We start from the raw sequence: 19,125 nt of genomic DNA, 5'->3' as shown, positions 1-19,125 counted from the left end.
ATCTAATAGGAGAAAAAGGAAAAATTTTCTAATTCATTAATTTCGTCTCGAGAGGGACAGTACTAAAATTTGAAAAGTGTCATATTTTGAGAATTGATGACAAAACGTTTCCAAAATTGGAATGTTTTTTTTTCTATTTTATTTTGAATCATTTTACAATTTGATTAACAGTTTATACAGAAAACAATATTTGCAAAAAATATATGTATAGCTGGATGGAAATAAATTGTAATCCTTTTACCGATTGATATAGAAATTGTATTTTCTTTGTGACAGGTATTAGCAAAGCTGCTGTGCCAGTAATTCACTGTGATATTACTCTTCTAATTATTGACTCTTTGCAATCGGAAAGGTAATTCGATGCATAATTTTTCGCCTAATACAAAGACTTGTTTATTTCTCCGAAAGATAAATATATATAATTGTTTTAAGTTTAATTCTCCAGTTTAATTAATTTGCATCTTCTTACTATTCTACAGGTATTTTAACAATCAAAATTGAATAAATAAAACGTCATAATGGTGCACCATCTTGAGTGGTGAGTGAAAGTCACCATCCATTAATCTACTGGATTCTCGAATCAAGCTGCATATCATTATATTCCCCTATCTTTTCTTTTCCTATGTTCATGATGACCAATGCGAAAGAAAAAGAATAATTAATTTGTCCGGAATGTAAATCATATCAATTCTATCCTCTCTATGCTAAATGCATTTCCTATCAATGTCCTGTGAAAGATGAAAGCAAAAAAAAAAAAAAAAAAGCGTCAGTCAAAAGAAAATTGATTGAACTAAATATGATTTTAAAGCTAAATGTGTCACTTCTAACCAATATTTAGATGTACATATTTGTGATATAAGACAAACTTACATAGGGAATTCTGCAGGAAAAAATTCAGCAGGCAATATAACACATAAGTTTTAGAAGAATTACTTTAGATTTTCTCTATACCTACTTTCAAAAATTACATCAAGAAATAAATTATGCTGTTTAATAGTCTGCGGGATTTTTTTATAATGAAACTCTTTTATTCAAAGTGCTATACTTTATTTTAGTTTTTTTATACTTTGGTAAAATTTAGCTTGTCTCTTTCTATATCCAATCAAATTTGCATTTTCCATTATGTTCATTTAATTATGATAATAATTAAATATTTCTAGTAAAAATAGACTGATAAGAACTGCCATTATACATTACATTCCAGTTTAGTTCTACTATTAAAATACGCTTCCGCTCTTTACCATTAAAATAATATATTTTTTTTTCTATTTTTGCCGACATTGAAATAAAACGATTAATGAAATTACATTTCTTTTCGGCTAAATGCTGTGGCCATTTTGTAATTTTTCCAGATGTTGTATATGCTAATATCAAAAATGTAAAGTAATCTTAAATGGATAAAAGCATAGGAAATGGGTAGTTGATTCATTTAAAATCGAAAACGGTTTTAGCTAAGCGAAATTTCGCGAAACGTACTTTTAAATTGCAATTTATTCTGTAATGGCTTCTTTACATTTTTTTTCACTGTAACAGATTCTTTATTCATTTATTTTCTTACTGCTATATTATAAATGCTTCTGCTTTCGTTAGGTCATTATTTTTGGCTGACATTTTGTAATTTTTCCAGATGTTGTATATGCTAATATCAAAAATGTAAAGTAATCTTAAATGGATAAAAGCATAGGAAATGGGTAGTTGATTTATTTAAAATCGAAAATGGTTTTAGCTAAGCGAAATTTCGCGAAACGTACTTTTAAATTGCAATTTATTCTGTAATGGCTTCTTTAAATTTTTTTTCACTGTGACAGATTCTTTATTAATTTATTTTCTTACTGCTATATTATAAATGCATCTGCTTTCGTTAGGTCATTATTTTTGGCTGACTGTTTGATTAAGCTTAAAAATTTTATTAATAAATAATCCAAGATACATTTTAAAAATTTGTTTATGTTTCTATAATTTGCAATTAGCATCGATTGTAGTTTAATGACTTATAGTTTTATATTGGTTATACTTATTAGAACATTTACACGGTGCTATTGTTCATAAAAGTGCCAAATCTTCATGACAGACAATTTGAAATGCATAAAAATAAAAACTGAAAAAATTTCCTAAAATGAAAGACTGAAATAAAGAGTAACGAATATAACATAATATAAACATAAAGGTGTTTCTGTGTAGTTATTGAATCAAGAATGTGACGCATATTAGACATGAATTTCGAGATGTGCAAGACAGCAATGACCATAAATGATTGTCAAAAGTACCCAACTTTAATTCAATTCAGCATTATAAGTAAAATAAGTTAAAGAAGTATTAAAAACGTTAATAACTATCAAATCTTTTCTTATTGTCTTCTGCCATATCTTTCCAATCCATAGATTTTTAAAGTTTATCAATGTTTTAATATTATATTCAAATAAGCGACAGTGTTATCGCTATTTTTTTCTAAACAGTAGGTCTAAATTAAATATCTTTAGACTTTAGTTTGTAATTACCTGAAATCACACAAACCGTCAGCAACAACAACTCATTTTAGTAGTATAGCAATACCGATTAAAAATCTTAGATAAAATAAAACCCAAGATAATTATCATTACTTTTCCTTCCAATCTTCATCACCATATTTCAATGACTTTAAAATCAAATGTCATTAAACTTTTCAAACCATTTCTGAAATCGGTTTATGAATATTTAAATAATAAGATACAAATTTCTGATAGACGAGTTTGCTGTTTTCGATGTTCTATGATAGGAGGAATTTCGTGGAAACACAGTTTATTAATGAATGCTGGTTTTCCTTTAGTAGTAGTTGGCATTTACTTCTGTGTAGGACTCAAATAGCTGTTGTAGAAAATGGGTATCATTTCGAAGTAAGATATTAATTAATGGACATTCCCATTTATATTGAAAAATGTACTTTATTGAGTGACAGCTTTCAGAGGCATATTCAAATTTTAAATTATTAAGAGCTGTATTTAATTAAAACTCGCTTATTATATCAAATATTGATAGGTTGATTGATTTGTTGTTGTAATTTTAATATGAAAAAAATGAAACAAATTTTTGATCTATAATCCATTCTAATTCCTCCTACTGAAATCAGAAAATACTTAAAAGTTTTGTTCTTAATAATTTACTAATGTTTAACTTTCCAAATTATATTCCTAACTAATCTTACCTATTGCTTAAAAATGTCTTCTATTATATAGAAAGGAAGAAATTATGAATTCAAAAGGCACCATAGGAATTAGATTGAATTCTTTATAATACATGTTCCCAAATTATTATATTAATTCAGAAGAACGTATAATATTTAATTCATAAGCAATAATTTATTTATTTTGGATGCCTCCTTTATTAATGAAATTGCTATAAAATTATTCATCAGTATCTTGAATGCAGAAAAATAATCAGCAAAAAGGAAAAAGAGAAGAATAGTAAAAAAACCCCAAAACTTTATTTCATAAGCAAAATTTCTTAGACTTAGCGTCTACATAAGTTCTTGTAAACTAGAAATATAAATATTTTATGAATGAAATTCTTTTGTGCGCTTTTTCATGCTCTCAACTAATAATTTCATCTTATTCAGAAATATCGTTTTATAATATTTCTATTCTTCTTCATGTTAAACTTTTTGTTGAAAAACTATTTATTTTTTTGAGTAAAATTCCTATTAGTTGCATTTTTCTTACAATACAATCAAATGTATCTCACTTCAACTGAAAAATTAAAACTTATGAGAATACACAATTTAATTCAACTTATTAATGTATTTTCAGCAGTCAAAAGGCATGTCAAGAAATGTGTACCAATTGTCAAATTCTTGTCATCTTATTTGTACAATGTAATTGATTAAAAAGAACACTAAATTAGAAATGCCTGTTGATGTTTATTACTTGCATGGGTGGCATGCTCAAATTCGGAGAATTTGCTCTAAGTACATCATAAATGTTACATAATTTTTCAGGAAAATTCATGTCTCTCAATCTATATCCCTCAGTTACTTCTACATCAAGGAATACTTAGATCCATGTGGTGAATAGAAGAAGCGTACTTTCCTTTAAAATAATTTGAGAACTTGGAAATATATATATTAAACTGATGGGAATTATAACTTCCTTCACATTAAAATATACTACCGTGATTTGGATTATAAGATGTAAAACTGCCTAATATAAATTAGAGTCAATCGTGAGTTAATTACTAAAGAAATAAAATGTAATATACTTACATGCTAATTCAAATAAAAAATATCGTTGATTTCACATGGTGCTTATTATATCAAAAGATTATAATTTTTCATGCGGTGTAATTTGTTGTCTTTCTTTGTAACACGGAAATTCTATATGCTCTGATATCAAATCTCAATAGACAGAAATTGTCTATACTGATTAGGTCTATGATCGGTTTCATAATATATATAACATGTGTTAAAAACAAATTTTGTGGAAGTTAATAGATTGATCATATTATATAGTATATGCTATAATATTTTCTGCATAAAGAAGGCATATACTCGTGTGAATAGACTGCTTTTAATTCAGCTATAAGGTGATTAAAAGGGAACGATTTTGATATTCTTCAATGACTTCTATGGACGATGTCCGGAAAACAAGTATGAGATTTCTATAAATCTTAATAATTTAATCATAATCAAATTATATATATATATATATATAGACCATAATATTACAAATACCATTATTAATTTGACATTATATTAATGAAATAAAAAATAAGAAAATCCCATTAGTAAATCTTTGATATTTTCTTGTAACGTATTTTCTTTCCTTTTCTCTTACTTACATTACAATATCAATCATTTTGTTAAAAATACTATTCAAAGCGCAAAGGATACGCAAAGTTAAATGCGAAAACTTGATACAGTTTAACTTTTTTTTAAAAAAAGAAGCTATTTTAAAAGTACGAAATTTTAGAAATGATGATAGTTTTTGTTGAAATTTAATGAAATGTGAACTGATAAAATATCATTAGCAAAAAAAATTAATTACGTAACATAGAGATAGAAAATTACATTTGACATAAGAATATAATGATAAAAATTTTATTTATTATATTTCTATGAGAAAAACATTAAAATTTTCACTCTCACTAAGCATTTTTGATGCCTCAATATAATTTTTTTTTTCAATAAAGAGGGTTAACTCCGCAACCGTAAAGGATTATTTTTTCCTAATTAAGGCAGTAATTAAATTTTAATGAATGGATATCCATTAATTAATAATCATTTGTAGGATAAACGCAACAAAAATATTTGAAAAAATGTTTAAACTATTAATCTGAGCTTTTTTATTCCCATTTTTTTACAAATGACTTGAAAATCAAAGATGCAATATTTGTTTCGGATTTAATTAAATTAACTTCAAATTTTAATTAAACATCAAAAAGCTCTTGCTTGAATTAAGCATAATATGATTCATTGATAAGGAAAGTTTTTGAATTAAAACTCATATATTTTCTATTTAGAATTTTTAAATATAATGCAATGTTAATTTGGATCTGTTCGAAGCTCTTATTTCATAAATTTAAATATTTTATTTATTATATCTTACGCTGAATTTATTTTTTAAAAGACACATTTCTGGTATCCCTGATTAATTTTTTTTCGAAATTGCATTGGAAATAAATAGCATCGATATGCTTTCATAAATATTATATTATAAATATTAACAAATATTATCACAGATCTGGTTAAATGAACTTAATTGTCCATTGCGCAAATTAATATCAAATATCGCAATAAATTTTCTTTAATTCCTGGCGTAATATTATATATATATATATATAATTTGATACTATAAAACTCAGAACTCTAAAACAAACTGAAGAATTTTTAGTTTTCATGAAATTTTAAAGTTAAATTATTTTATTTGTACCGTCATTCTTAGGACATAGAAATAATATTTAAAATTCTCTAATAATAACAAACATGAATGTGTGTGTGTTGGTATCTCAGTATGTTGACTCTCACTCCACACCATTTCACTTATATATATATATATATATATATATATATATATATTGGCTTAATTTTGTGATTAGATTACATTCTTGCCCTGACAATTAATCTCTTATCCTTCTTTTATCAAATATTTAAATACATGATTTTCTTCTGTTCTTGAAAGGTAAGCAAGAAGGATTCTGTCTGGGTCTTTGATGTTTAAATGACGAATAAAATAAGTAAAAGTGCAATACGCGAAATTTAGGAAATAAATGAAGTACACATTTAAGTTTATGATATTGCTATACTCTCACGAAATTGTTCTCCATTGGAGAAGTTTACGTGCACAATAAAGAAAATGTATGTAAGGCATTAAAATAATACCAATTTAATACCTTACAGTTTAGTGGAATCATAGGCACACAATTAAAAGAAAATCGCGCAGGCAATGAATAAAGCATAAATAACAATTTTTAATCATCATCTTTTAATGGCATATATTTTTTCCCTTCTTTTACCAATATTGCATTATTATAATGTACGCTTCTTTGAAAGCAGATGCGTTTTTAAAAGGTTGGCCTGCTTTTACAAGTATTGCTTTATTATTACGTATGTTTCTTTGACAGCAGATGTGTTTTTAAACGGTTGACGTAGAACTATGACATGATAGCTGTTATTTCATTTCAAAATAGGTCGAGCTCTAAAACTTTGTTTGACAGCTAGAAAAATTGAAGAGGAAAGTTTAAAAAATTATTATATATATATGTGTGTATATATATATATATATATATAGTATATATCTATACTATATACATAGTATAGATATAGTATATATATAGTATATATATATATATATATATATATATATATATATATATAGAGAGAGAGAGAGAGAGAGAGAGAGAGAGAGAGAGAGAGGAAGGGATACAGACCGATAGAAAAATCTCGTAATTGTTTTAAATCTGTTTAAACTGGTTAATGATTTAAAAATAATAATTTTCTTACATGATAATTTGAAATTTGCGATCTTAATTTTTTTTTTTTTTGCTTTCTGCATCGAATTCGTCTTCTATACCAGATTGGAAACAAGATTTTGCTTTTAGAGATTGGATATATGGATGCCACTCGGCTTTCTATGCTAGTTAAGGATTTATTTTATGTAAAAAAGATCGAAAAGTGTTCTTAAGAACAGAAAATATTTTAAGTATATTTATGACACTCTTTAGTTTTTATAAAATATTACTATATATTTACAAAAGTATTAGAATCAAGTTAATAGGAAATTCAAATAAACCAAATAAAAATTAAACTAAAAAGAATCCGGCCTGAAGACTTTTTTAAGGGTCACCCTCAGGCAGGGATTCAAAAGAAGGGATTTTTTCTGTGAAGGAATGCAGACAAGAAAGTCTAATAATGATTCCTCGTGACCCGAAAATCCCCTGAAATTAGGCCCAAGAGATATAACATTTTAACAGAAAGGAAAATACAAAATATCAAATCAGAAGAAAATGACCACTAATGAGTAAAAAAAAAAAAAAAAACCAATAAAAACAAAAATACCATAAAATAACACTCAAATCATTAAAGAGGAACAAAAAGGAAAGCATACCAGCAGCAGGCGAAGAAATTTTAAGCTATCGATTGTGATTCCCGCTTTTTAAAACCACAAATCTAACGTATTTAAGGCAAAAACAATTGTAGGCTCCCAGCGCCATCTAATGAGTGATCTAATATGCAAGGAAAGTTCTATTTTTATTTTAGGTAAAAGATTAATCCCAAACCATACCTTGTTTAATTAAAAAGTTGACATTAAAAATTATTAAATAATTAATAGCAATAATTAAATGGTAAATAAATGATTATTAAAAACAAAATTAAATGGTTATTAAAAATAAATTCGTGGATTTAGAGTTCAAAAATTCCTGCACAAAATTTATTATTCTAGATCTAATTAAATGTAAGCTTAACATTGGAAAGAATGATTTACTTTTTAATAATAAAAATAATGTTTACAAACAATTCTGTGTGATTAAATTCTTGGATATTTATTTCGAATATCTAAAATTACCCAAAATTATACATAATAGTAATATATTTTTCCCTTATCAGATAAAACAACTGTTTCAATAGCGTTTAGTTATTCTTCAACTTTAAAGAAAAAAAATTGTAATTATAATTACTATAGCAAAAATTTAGATAAAATAAATACAACAGATTGTTACTGTAACAAAGAAAACTTTAAAGATTTTATAGATGTAGATAAAGGTCACATTATTTCAGGTAATTTAAAAATTATTGTATCCAACTCTTTAAGAGATTTAATGGAAAGAGGAACTAAATTTAGATTAAGAGTAAAAATAAACCATAACAAAATTTTGATTTCTATTGGTAAAGATTAGGATATTTTTATTGCTAAATTATCTAGAAAATACCATTGGCCTGCGGAAGATTTTGGAGAATGGAAAGTGGGAATTTTAAAGGAAATTAAAATAAAAATGAATACTGATTTTTACAGATCTAAAGAACGTGGGATTTATTTTAGCAAAACATTAAAAAACGAATTAAAAAATTTAAAAGAATTTTTTATATAAATAATAATAATAAATTTTATAAATTTAAAATATTTAAATGAAAATGTCATTCTTAAAAATAACTGGCTAGAGTTATGTAATTTTAATATTACTGAAAATTACGTTTTTAATGGTATTAATTTTTATAAACAAGTTAAGGGCATTCCAATGGGAACAGCTTACTCAAGTGTTTTAGCTAATATTTTCCTACATTACTATGAGAAAAAAATAATTAAATAAAATTTAATAAACGGATGGAGGTATATTGATGACCTACTTTTGATAAATATCGACAATACTAATATTGTTACTGATGGCTATTCAAAAGATTTAATTCTAACAGAAACAAATAAAAATTAACTTGAGGCTAACTTTCTGGATTTAAAAATCAAAATTCCTAATGATAAAACAGTAGTTGGTATTTACAATAAAAGGGATGAATTCAACTTTAAAATAACAAAACTTTGTAACTATCATTCCAATCTAAACTCTAAAATTTTCAAAAATTTAATTTTCTTCAAAGTTAACAGGATGAAAAGGGTTTGCAATAATAAAAATTCCTATATTGAAGCATCAAATAACCTCATTAAAAATTTAATTAAAAATGAATTTCCTTGAAATTACTGTAATGTCAACCTTTTAATTAAACAATGCATGGTTTGGGATTAATCCTTTACCTAAAATAAAAATAGTACTTTAATTGCCTATTAGATCACTCAATAGATGGCGCTGGGACCCTACAATTGTTTTTTTCCCTTAAATACGTTAGCTTTGTGGTTTTAAAAAGCGGAAATCACAATCGAGAGCTTTTATTTTCTTTGCCTGCTGCTTGTATGTCCTTTCCTGTTTGTTTCTCTTTAATGGTTTGAGTGTTATTTTATGGGATTTTTGTTATCGTGTTTTTTTTTTTTTTTTACTTATTAGTCGTTATTTTCTTCTAATTTGTTGTTTCGTATTTTCCTTTCTGTAAAAATTGTATATCTCTTGGACTTAATTTCAGGGGATTTTCGGGTCACGATGAATCATTATTAGACTTTCTTGTCTGCATTCCTTCACAGAAAAAATCCTTTTTTTTTAAATATGTGCCTGATGGTGACCCTTGAAAAAGTTTTCATGCCAGATTCTTTTTTTTTTTGGTTTAATTTTTATTTGGTTTCTTTGAATTTCCTATTAACTTGATTCTAACACTTTTGTCTTAATTCATGTGTGTTTTAGAAGTAGCTACATTAGCACTCTCTAAATACTATGAAGTTTTTCCTCTTCCTTTTTTGGTTTTAGTTTGAATAAGAAATAATTTTTAGAAACTATTTCGTTTCGTTTTCAAAATATTTCTTAGTTTAGATTGGTTACTATATATTTATATATAAAGAACTAAAATATGAATTAAAAATAGGTTATTTATTAGAAACTAATTAAAACAATGTGCCGTGGCGATTGTTTTTTTCTTCTATTTCGAGCAAGAAAAATTTATTATAAAAATCTTTAATAGTAAATATCAGAATGAATGGGTTTAATCAACGTTAACATAATGTGTTTCCGTGGTAAATACGGCGTTTCGTATTTCTTTTTATTCTTTCCCAGTGTTTAAATAGACAAATGTGATTGATCACAAGTAGAAAAATAAAAATCGCCCTTTGAGAAAAAAAGGGAGAGGGATTGATCAATTTCAAACGCAGACAAAATATAGAAAATAAAGGGAAATCTAACGGCCAATCTATTTCATGCTTATACTGTAGTATATTCGAAAGATAAATAAAAATATGATTTTGCATTTAAGTAAACTATTTATATTAATAAATTTTCCTATTTTAAAAAAGGGAAGGAAATTCTATAACAAAATAGTTTTTGTATTGCTGCAATGCCTTTTTACATGTGATTATTGAACCCATTATATTTTATTTGAAATTAATATTTTTCTTTAAAAAAGCCACATTGTGAATGGTTACAAAACTTCTAATGTTACAAAACAGCCGACATGTATTCAAATACCGTCATTTTTGGGAATTCTTTATCTTAAATCAGGTATTTAAAATTAAGTAAATGGTATTATAGTGCCTTCTATATTAGATTCCATTCCAATTATGAAAAATTCGCATGCAAAATTTGAAAAATTTCCTTGCAGTAACCAGTTCTACGAATCCACTACCATTCCAACCACTCTTGTTTTAAGTGTAAATCAGGTGTAAACAATCATCTGATTAATAAAATCATATGTTCACACAAGTATTTATTAATTACAGTCTCGTGAAGCATGAACCGATTCCATTCTATTGCAAGCATGAAACAGGAGAATGATAGCAAATTCAAACTGAATAAATTTGCATTTCACCTAAAATTGTCTTACACAGAACAATAGTGAAATAGTAAAGCATAATCTATTGAAATTTGATTTTCGTGATACTTTCTTAACTGAACATGTCAAGAATAAATAAAATCAAAGCATTTGACTAAGAAAGTCGAAAGAGAATTAAGGCTGCCAAATAGTGACTCCCACAATGTATATGATTATCGTTCTGTAAAATGGCACTTTGGTTTCTATTAGTTTTTGGTGAAATTCACTTCATAAATTTATCTCAAGCTGTTAGCACTCAATGTATGATATAATCAATCTACTTTACTCAAAATATAATGTAAACAGAAAAAATGTGAGAAATATATATATATATATATATATATATATATATATATATCTGTGTGTGTGTGTGTGTGTGTGTGTGTGTGTGTGTGTGTGTGTGTGTGTGTGTGTGTGTGTGTGTGTGTTAGTGTGTGTGTGTGTGTGTGTGTGCGTGTGTGTGTGTGTGTGTGTGTGTGTGTGTGTGTGTGTGTTATGAAAGCATTTCTTTTAAAATATGAATTAATTGTGATGTGATAATACTTAAAAAAAGTTTTATTATTAACATTTGAAAACAAAAAAAAAATTGAAAAACATTTGATCATCAGAAGAAACTGCACTAATAAAATTTAAATCAAAAAACATGACACTTCATAAATCAATAAAAACGAAATCCAAAATACACCCTAAATCGATAATGATAACATGAATGAAAATGAAATTTTGTAGGTAGAAGCAATGGCCATATATTTTCTCACATATATGTAATTTTTCAATTCTTGTTGCTAACGTTGATATACTAGGAAAGGTAAATATTATTTTGTACTACCTAGTGTTCAGTGATTGAATTGCTTTTGGTAACTTCTGAATGGATGCATTCTGGTTCTCAACCTTGACAGAACTGTGCCTTTCTAATTCATGCATCAAACTCATCACATAGTGTTTGTAATCGTAGGCGTATGACTTTTCATGGAATTTATGGAACAACTGATATCAGAAGCGGTGTTATTTGTTATTGGGTAAACTAGGTCGAGACTTGAGGGAAAAAAATAACAAAATCGCAAGCAAGCAAAATACATCAAAATATATTACGATCATGCAAAACCTGATAAATTGGAAAAGTGTACGACCGGATGGAAATTTCCACAAATTTCAAAAGGTATTGATCTAGCGTCATTGGATTTCGGATTGGTCAAGAGATAATTAATATGCTTGGTAAATAGTTTCAAGATTACATAGAAGAACATAGGATCACAATATATCCTTGACTCCAGATCCTTGTTAATTACGGTTAGCAGGTTAGCAATAGTTTCGAAATTACAATAAGCTCATTTAATAAGTGAAAAAAAAAACCATGATAACCTCATGAAATGATGATTAACCTCCAGAAATTGGCAAATCTGATTTCTTATCTTGGAAGTTAAAAATGGTTGAAGGTCATTGTTGTAAAAGATCATATAATTACTGATATATACAAAGAAAAGGACGAATGTTCATGCCTACAGAATATCATTTCTCTGTTGCAGATATTTATCGAATTACAGACAGCTGTGCGGCTGTTTGGAGAGCAATTAATATTCTAACCTGCAGGCTAGCATCTGCATAGTAAAGCGCATTATTTTATCAAGTTTTCTAAACAACGCCATAGTTAGTGAAGCGTAATTTCAATATGAGCTGAGAATTCGTTAATAATTTTCTTAACACTAATGTTTTATCAAATAATGCTCAGAAGATTGCTAACGCATGATCAATGAAATGAAATATGAAATGGAAACTCGAGTTTCAAAATATTGCAAAATATTCAAAAATGTAAGAGAATGAAAAAAACTTTCTCTTACATTATTAAATATTTTGCAATTGAACTTTTTAAATTATTTAATTAATGCAGTTCCTCACAAAGTAATATTTATTAAATTCGGAATAATTCTGCAAAGTTTATAAACAGACTTTACAATTAGGTAAAATTTGCAAGAATTAAATTATAAAAATGAATTAAGCATTATTCTTTATACGCAAACATATGCTTTGCATTTATATTTACTTATCTTCTATTGCAGTCAGTTGGTTAGCCAGAGATATAGGTTATATTTAATTCCAGTTACGTCGTAGAAATGAAGTTTCATGTCCATATTTCCGTGATTTTTTTTTAAATTTTAATAGTTTTATATATCTCTTATTGTACGAATGAACTCTTCAAATGGAGACCAATCATATAACAGCATAGTGCAATTAAAAACGTACACTGGCAATTTAATCATCTTCTAATTTTCTCAGCATTATAGATTTTCTGTATTATTCGCTCTGTAAATTTCACATATATTAAACAGATTACATCTTGATTAACTTTCAATTATGGAAGAAAATCATGAAATTCAATATTTGATGAAACAATGAAAATGATTTGAATTTCAGGGTAACAATATAATTAATTGCTGGAAATTAGGAAAATAAATATTTTTTTTAAAAAATTGCCAGAATTTAGATTATTAAATTAGTATTACTAAAATGACAATTTTTTTTAAAAAAAATATCCTGCAACAGTGTAAAATCTATTTTTGTGCAATAATATTTTCGGAATTAAATATCCATCCTTATACTCTGACATTCTTTTCATGTTTAGAAATCTTTTTATGAAACTAATTATTCACTATTGACAACAATAATGGTTAAAATACTTTATTTAATAATGGTAAATTTGCTATCTTTAATAATGGTTAAAAAGAATAAAGGAGTTTCAACTCTTGTATCACAAATAATTAGTGATAATTTTTTTTTAACTTACAAGCATTAAATAATTAAATTCAGGAAAATCTTCAGTCTATATTGTAAACATTCGATTTTCTGTTATCATGCAATTTCAATGTCGAAATATTGTTAAAAATAAGATTTTATGAATATATTGATGCGTTATATGAAATATAATAATAGGGAAAAAAAAGAAATGAATATATTATGTTTAAACACTGGAAATTAATTTTCTTCCATGTAAATATTGAGTTTAATTCAAATGAGTATTTTTAAAATTTATAAATGCAATTTTAAATACAAGCATTTTATCCTGGAAAAGGCTGAAACATGAAATAAATGAACCTACAAGCTAAATCACACATTATTAATGAGAATTCGCTTCCAATTTATTATTCATTTCTTTTTATTTATCTTTTCCATTCACTAAAAATGTGTCCATGAAAGAACCAAGGAAATATTTAATTTAAATTCATCTGCAGATAACATCGAGATTAATCGCAACAGAATTATTGATTTTTAACTCCGAAACTGTCTTCTTGAACCCCTGGAAAAAGAGAACGATTAACTATGTTCCTTCAAACTTTTCACTTAAAGCCTCTACTTTCCGATATGTAACTGGACGTTTCTGAGTCATCAACTCGAAAATGAATTTCTTTTCAGGATATAGTTGAAGAAATACGATACTGCTTTTTCAATTAAGAGTTTTATTACAGAGAGATGGAAGTGCTTCAGAAGAAAAATAATAATGAATGGAAAGTAATGGACTGAAAATAACAGAAATAACTTGCACCAAAGTAAAAATGAAAACATTTCGCACTATGTTTGGGTCAAAAATAAAATAAATGTTTGTTCGTGTTACAAGAAGTGCTGGTATGTTTAGCTATTTTTCTTTTTGAAAAATCCAAGAAGAAAAAAAAACTCTTACTGCTTTGGATTAAATGAACAATTTACACTAGAAATTATAGAAGAACTTTTAATGAAATTGAGCCAGGACATTTATGGTACATTTGTTTGAAAATGAATGTTTTTTTTTTCATTGATGGAATAATGTATATATTTTGATATAATTATTATGCATTTTTCTCAAATCAAACTCAGTTTTTTAAAGTTTGATTGCTTGTTTGCGATATTTCTTTTGCATTTTTTCCCAAAAATAGTCATAAATTATGATTGGAAAATAATCAATAAAGGTATTATAATGCTTTTACAGCAACATATAAAAACTGAAACTGAAAAAAAAAAATTAAGGCTCATTTTGAAAATTAAATCACTTTACTCTTAATTTCAAAAACAATTCTTAAAATAATTATTAACTTATTTATCTGTTTAATTTAGATTCGTTTTTTTTCTTCCATTTATCTAGTAGAATATCATATATGCTGCGAAATTCGTATCAGAAATCTATAACCATAAAAAAGTATATAAGCAGTGGTAAATTATTTATTAAATCAAATTGAAGAAAATCAATATATTGCCTTGTTTACTTTAAAATGTTTCTTTTCGAAACATATCTTCATAGTAATAATGGAAAATTCTATAAGAATGCACCAGCATCATCCATCAGATGTATTATTTTAATGTTTATTTTGCAAACTGTAATCATCTCGCTATCTATATGATCTATTAAATCCCTTTAAATGTTTTTCTTTTAAATCATTAGTGCATAATGAGTAGAGGAGTAAACATAGACGATAGCATGCCGGATTTTGATTTATTCTTAGAAATGATCATGAGACTGTAAAACATAACGTTTTAATGTAACCACTTTATTCAACATTTATTTCTAAGAATTATATATTATAATTTTTTTCTTAAAAATGAGACAAATTGAAAATTATTTTTTTCGTATAATGGGATCAACTAATATTCTTATGATAAGATATTAAATTTGACATTAGAACCAAACATTACGTCTTATGGGATTACAAGGAATTTTTGCGTTAATTACATTTGAAACTTCTTGGAGGCAAAAACTTTTATTGTATTAAGATCTGAGAATTGTATATATTCGTTCCTATGCAAATAAATAATTCTTGCTTAAAATAAAAATGGATTTGTCAAGAAATATTTAATTTCCATTTTTGTAATTTCCCAGCGAATCAGAATTGAAAGTTTGATCAATCATTGCTATTTATGTTTCTAAATTATTATATTAATTAAGATACTATCTCGATTTACCATCTACTTATCACGCTTTTTTTCTGTTGTTTTTATTGCATCTTTTAAAAGTAATAAAACATTACTCTCTGCTTTTTTTTCCTAATTTTGTAGTTGCAATTTTAATTGGATTAAAGTTTTTGTTCTTTTATTTAATTAGTGTTATTTAATAATTAAACATTTATATGAAACATGGTATAACATTTTTCCTTTTATAAAAGTTTTAAATGATTCTGTGTTATGTGTAAATGTAAGTTCGTACTTTTATTCCTAAAACTATATTTTAACATTGTTGCAATTACTTTCTAGTATACGAAGTATTGTAATCGTCAAAAAATTCGAGCTCAAAATTTTGCTGAATCTTCATGTTTTAGACATTCCTGAGTAATGTCTGTCTGTTTGTGACAAAGATAAATCAAAATTTCTTTGATGTAGACGCAAGAAATTTGGTATACTGTCTTTACACCAAGTCTATAGCGTTCTGTCAAATTTTGAGCAAAAATACACTCAGAGGAAGTGTGTCAATACGGCTGTACGAATCTACAAAACGAAGAGAGACAGATAAAATTTAGTACACAGATTTAACATCTATAGTATAGACACTTTAAAATTTTGAATCTAATCCAACAAGCTTTTGACCATATGTCGGTCAGTACTTTTCGAAACATTTAAATGCAATAAATCATAAATGCAACGACTAAAATATATCAAATCTGGTATGTAGTAATTACAAATGCAGTTGTGGGCCAAAGTTTCGTTTCAATCGATTTGTAAAAACAAGTATAAAACATAAACTTAATTTTCGGATACATTTTATCGAGTGCCAATAATTAATCGCCAAAAATTTCGCCAACGATCACACGATTGATTCAGTAAATATGCTACATTCACGTCAAAGGTCAATATTCCGTACCTATTATGCTGCAATGTCTTCCAAGGCTTTCTCTAGAATTACTCCTTAATTAGAGTGTATGCGAGAACGTTTTGGGACGATCCTTTCCGTTGGTTTTTGAAGTTAAATCTAAGGATTTTTGTTTTCTGTTTGCACTACATTTTTAAATATTCTAAAATGTTTCTAAAAACTGACTTTCCTTCGTGATTTCATTTTCCCCTTCTTTATTTATTATGAAGAAAATGAAATGAAAGATAAAAGAGACTCAAACTAGGAAATCGAGACGATGCAGCGGAACCAAATTGATATTAGAAATGAAACCTTGATGCGGTCAATTACTCTTTCAGAGATGCGTTGATCGCGGTTTTGTCCCTAGCGAAATCATTGAATTACTTATCATTCCGTAGGTGCACTCAACTGCTGTCAAGGCCCAGAACTATCATCTGTTTTCATTTTGTCACAGATAAATAGAGAGGACGTCCAACTTAATTTTATTATTCTGTCTGTTACTCAAAGATGGACATAGTATACTGTGCCGTAATGTTGCTGAAACTTATCTAAAAAGAGATGATTAAACACTTTTAAAAGAACTTATAAAATTATAATGATTTTTTTTTTATGTTTGAAATTGCATAAATTGTAGATTTTCTTATATTTATTATAAATTAAATTACAATTAACACTCCATATGTTTGTGTGCCAGGATGAAATGTTAAAATTCGAACTTAGGATAATATAGTTAATAATCATATACAGATTGTTTCTAATCGAATTTATTTGTAAAGAAATGATAATATATATATAGCTTTGGATAAAATGCATTCATTTTTCTCTAATTCTCTGAATTATTTTAAAACCTTCTTTTTAAAAAATAGTATTGTTATAATGCTTTATCTTTTTTTTATTGAATAATATTTATTTGCTATATTTCGTTTGTACTATTTTTTATATATGCTGAACCTCGTTACTACATTATGTATATGCTACATCTTATTTTGTATTTACATTCTGTTAAAGTTATATATAATGTAAATTTATTATTGTTATGCATTTGTTTCTTTTATATAGTTCTTGTTTCTGTTTTTTATATTATGCAAATTCACCTTACTTTACTTTTATATTTGCTTATTTATTATCATGTGAGAACATGATGTTGTTTTCGTTACAGGGTTTTGAATAATTGAAGGCAACGGAAAATTGAAGCTCGAAATCGCGTAGGCAATGAATAAAGCATAAATGGCAATATTCATCCTCTTCACCTGCTTTTACCAGTATTGCATTATTATTTTGAATGCTTCTTTGAAAGCAGATGCGTTTTTAAAAGGTTGACCTGCTGTTAGAGACATGGGTTTTTCACCATAGTAATCCTACGAGACTATAGAAGAACCATCCCCCATCAAGTCATCTACTGCGCATGCGCAGATGGTTTTTGTTATATTCCGCAAACTATATAGGTTAGAGACAATGAGTTATCACCATAGTAATCCTACAGGGCTACAGAAGATCCCCCATGGAGTCCTTTACTACGCATGCACAAATGGTTTTCGTTTTATTTCGCAAACTACATATGTTAGATTTATGGGGTTTTCACTTATAAGTACCCCAGAGATCCTCTAAACCCACCAAAATTTTGGATCCATTGCGCATGTGCAGTACGGATTTTGCTTAATATTGGTGAAATCAATGTTGGATCGATACCATAGAGTTCCTATGGGTCTCGGGATGTCGATGAAATCAATTTCCGGTAAGAACGGAAGTTGTTATGTATCGGCTTCTATGCAACGTTGAGACGAGTGTGACCCGTCAAAACACTCGTCTCGATGAACAGAGTCGAATGAAATTTTTACCGAAACTCTGGTCTCGATAGGGTCCGAGATCGAGTTTCGAAATTTACAAATTCGAGTTATATTGCATTTGCTCCTATCGTTGGATAGTACTAGCCGAAATGCAAGTAACGATTTGAGTTTTAAGTTGCTATTCCGAGTGATTCGCGAGTTGGCTCTCAAAGTTGTAAAAATTTGAATTTTCGAGCGAGGTTTTCGACCTCGTTTTTGTCAAAACTCTCTTTTTGACTGACATCGATACACTCTACTTGATGTCCTTTATCGAACGATACCATATTTACGTCGCTTACGTTATTTGGAGCCGAGAAACGAAACCAGAACGGAAAATGAACATCATGTTGCTTTTGTTAGGGGGTTTTGAAGCTCGAAATAGTGTAGGCAATGAATAAATAATAAATGGGGCTTCCTAACCTATCCGCCGATGAAGCCTTACAATGGAAAAAAAGAAAGTTAAAGAAAGAACAAACAGAGTCCCGAACAAAACCTTCAATGAAACCTTCAGAGACAAAACCTTCAATCAACAAAAACGAATGATGAAAATTTAAAATCAGAAGCTGATCGAATTAAATATGAACGTAAAATAGCTTTTCAACGGAAACGAAGAAAGAGTATGCAGT

General features: G+C 27.2%; 1 protein-coding gene across 1 annotated transcript in view; it reads right to left on the bottom strand.

Annotated features, from left to right (window-relative positions):
• LOC129959784 (regulator of G-protein signaling 7-like) overlaps window positions 1-19,125 on the bottom strand; it is a 203,831-nt gene that overhangs the window by 150,621 nt on the left and 34,085 nt on the right. The gene's annotated exons all lie outside the window — the stretch shown is intronic.

The sequence above is a fragment of the Argiope bruennichi genome, chromosome 2 (assembly GCF_947563725.1).
Source record: "Argiope bruennichi chromosome 2, qqArgBrue1.1, whole genome shotgun sequence".
NCBI lineage: Eukaryota > Metazoa > Arthropoda > Arachnida > Araneae > Araneidae > Argiope > Argiope bruennichi.
The sequence above is the reverse complement of the archived record's forward strand: the minus strand, read 5'-3'. Positions and strand labels throughout refer to the sequence as shown.